A 3,472-nucleotide genomic window follows, 5' to 3' on the forward strand; every position below is an offset into this window, starting at 1 on the left:
CGCCATATACCAGCGCGGGCATGATGAGTGACTTATAGAGTGTGGTTTTGGTACGTCGAAAGAGGAGTTTACTCCTGACTTGCCTACTCAGTCCAAAGTAATACTTGTTGGCAAGGGCGAATCTGCGTTGGATTTCCATGCTGACATTATTATCGGTGTGAATGCTGGCTCCCAGGTAAACGAAAGTATCTACTTTATCGAAATTATAACTGTCAAAAGTGACGTGGGTGCCCAGGCGCGAATGTGCTGATTGTTTGTTTGATGACAGGAGATACTTCGTCTTGTCCTCGTTTACCACCAGACCCATTCGCTTTGCTTACTTGTCCAACTTGGAAAAGGCGGGACAGACTTCGCGGATTTTCTTACCGATGATGTCAATGTCATCGGCATAAGCCAGCAATTGTATGCTCTTGTAGTAAATTGTTCTTGAGCGGTTCAGTTCTGCAGCTCTTATTATCTTCTCCAACTAGAGCTAGAAAACTATCAATAGTCGTGGCCATCGACAGTTTCGATAGTCGATAGTCACAACCATCGATAGTATCGATGCTATCGAAAATGTCGACACTATCGATAGTTTTGATTAAAAAGGTCCAAAACATAAACATAAACAATGTGAGTTGGTTTTTCATTTAATTCAATTTGTTGTTATATATGTATACATACTGGTTTTTCGTCTAATGTGTGCGTTTTTTTGTAGTTTTGCATATTTGTTGTAGCATATAAAATAAACACTACGCTCGAGGATGCTAAAAAAGTTTCAGCGAAGCGTCGTGTAAAAAGTGGAATAAAGTAGCATATTTAAAATATCCTAACAACTTTTACTGAAAATGAGATCAGATTTGCTAAAATATGTCTATATTTATGTTAAGGAACAAAAGTTTATCAACGATTTTTAACTTCAACAGTATCTGCGCCCTGAAATTATTTGCCCTGCTTTGCTAAATGTCCTTTCCGACATAAAAAGGTAAAGACTTTACCGTAAAGTAGGTACCGCCCGCCGGCTTTTACTCTTACTGAATAATGTATGTATGAGTGAAAACCATCGATAGTGCTTACAAAACCATCGATGTTTTCGATAGTCAAAAACCATCGATACTATCGATAAGAATGAGTGAAAACTATCGATAGTGCTTACAAAACTATCGATGTTTTCGAAAAAAATCATCATACTATCGATAGTGCCATCGATCACATGAAAGAGAGTCGCCCTGTCTGAAACCCTGTCTGGTGGCGAGCGGCTCGGAGAGGTCTTTCCTAATTATGGCAGAGCTGGTGGTATAGCTCAACGTCATTTTTCACAGCCGTATGAGTTTTAAGGGGATGCCAAATTCAGACATAGCGGCGTATAGGAAACTCTTTTTAGTGCTGTCGAAAGCGGCTTTAAAGTCGACAAATAGGTGGAGGTGGTGAGTGCCGATCCTTTACTCGCGGGTCTTTTCCAAGATTTGGCTTATTGTGAATACCTGGGCTATGGTGGATTTGCCAGGGCTAAAGCCACACTGATAAGGCCTAATCACTTCATTGACGGTGGTATTCAGTCCTAACACAAAACATTCGATAAGACCTTGCAACCTATGCTTACAAGGCTGATCCCGCGGTAGTTGACACGCATAGCAGGGTCGCCTTTCTTGTGGATTGGGCAGAGCGCACTTTAATTACAGACATCGGGCATGCACCTTATTACCTCCATGCCATCGGAATTGAATAGCTCAAGTGACAAGTCGTTAGCTCAAGCAGTTTTGTTACTTTTCGTCATAGTCAGGCGCTGGGATATCGACTCCATGATCATCGAATGGGAACTCGGGTTCGTCTTCTCCACTTCTTTCAGTGCTTCTGCCATTCGAAAAGTGTTCCCTCCATAATCTGAGTACGTTCTGGACATCGGCCACTAGGTCGCCATGGTTGTTCCTACAGGAGTCTTTAAACCTTCCGTAAGTCGCTCAACTCTCTGCTAAAAACTTCGGGTGTTTTTTCTGTCGGCCAGCATTCCAAGCATTTTTCTCACACTCCTCATCGTACCAGTAATGAGCGGGAAATGTGGTTCCACTGCTCGCGCAAGTCGGTTTGTTGAAGTGTGCTCTCTCACAGCACATTGCAGCTTTTCGACGTTGAACTTTCCTTGCACTTGAACTTTCCCTTTTTTTGCTGCACCGAAGTGGGGGCTGCATCAATATAGTAGCGCAAGTCGATGTTTGGCCCTTGGAGTATACGTACCTACATCTAAAACACTGGAAGCATGGCTTTCGTCTATCACAACATGCTCGATTTGGTTTCCCGTTTTTCGATGTGGAGACATCCATGTAGCTTGATGGCTCTTTTTATGCTAGAATCCAGTAATACATACTGCCCAATTTCGGGCCCCGGCGCTTACCTTCCTAGCGCCGACCATCGCATTTCATCAGACATCAACCAGCCGGGCAGAGGCACCATCCCGATGCATATCATCATAGTCCTTCCTATGTTTGCCGTGATCGTCATCACCTGTATAGAAAACCAAATAGCCGGACCAGACGTTATTCAAAATAAAAAATGTAAAAAAATAAACTTTTTTCCGTATACTCTGTAATATTCCTCCGCAATTTTGAAAGGTAAACTAGCAATTTATGATCGGTGCTTTGCAGCGAAATATCTTCTCTTAAATTATATACATATGGATGTATAAATACATATGAGGACGTATTGAACATTTTGAGTATGCAGATTTTTTATGCTGGTATATACATTTATGCTAAATATATTACTTAATTTTGTTTTGTCACACCGTGTAATAAATAAAAAGTGCCGTTAATAATAATAATAATAATAGATTGGCGCTTACACATATGTTAGTGTTTGGCCGAGCTTCTCCTCCGACTTGTGGTGTGCGCCTTGATGTTGTCACACAAAGCGGAGGGACCTACAGTTTTACGCCGACTCCGAACGGCGATTGTATTTTTATGAGAAGCTGTTTTTCATGGCAGAAATACACTCGGAGGTTCGCCATTGCCTGCCGAGGGACGACCGCTGTTAAGAAAAAACCTTTTTCTATATTTTTTTTGCGATGCTGCTTTGACCAGGGCTTGAACCCAGGTGCGGATGAGTGAAAGCGCGCTGCTTACCACTACACCACAGCGGCCGCCAAAAGTGCCGTTAACTTATCTGTTTTAAAGTATAGTTAAATCATTAGTTAAACTTAATTACAGAAAATTCTGTGTAATTTTTCTGTAGTAAAGTTTAACTAATGATTTAATATAATTTAAAATAGATGTATTAGCAGACTTTAATATGCTATTTTTACGGTGACAGGTAATAAGATCAACGGAAATAAGGTCAATTGGCTTTATTTCCCACCCTGGTGCGAAATAAAGTCAACTGACATTATTACCTTTTCAAAAGCGAAATAAAGTCAACAAAAATTTGGAAATAAAGTCATTGACGCTATTTCCTCATTTAAATGGAAATAGCGTCAACAATGTTTAAAGTATGTCGATTC

The 3,472-nt window shown here is 40.8% G+C and overlaps 1 protein-coding gene across 1 annotated transcript in view; it reads right to left on the reverse strand.

Moving 5' to 3' along the window:
- Window positions 1-3,472, reverse strand: part of LOC108367258 (sodium-dependent neutral amino acid transporter B(0)AT3) — a 59,893-nt gene that overhangs the window by 41,715 nt on the left and 14,706 nt on the right. The gene's annotated exons all lie outside the window — the stretch shown is intronic.

Source organism: Rhagoletis zephyria, unplaced genomic scaffold (assembly GCF_001687245.7).
Source record: "Rhagoletis zephyria isolate East Lansing unplaced genomic scaffold, Rhagoletis_zephyria_1.1 Rzeph_scaffold_02607, whole genome shotgun sequence".
NCBI classification, from domain to species: Eukaryota; Metazoa; Arthropoda; class Insecta; order Diptera; family Tephritidae; genus Rhagoletis; species Rhagoletis zephyria.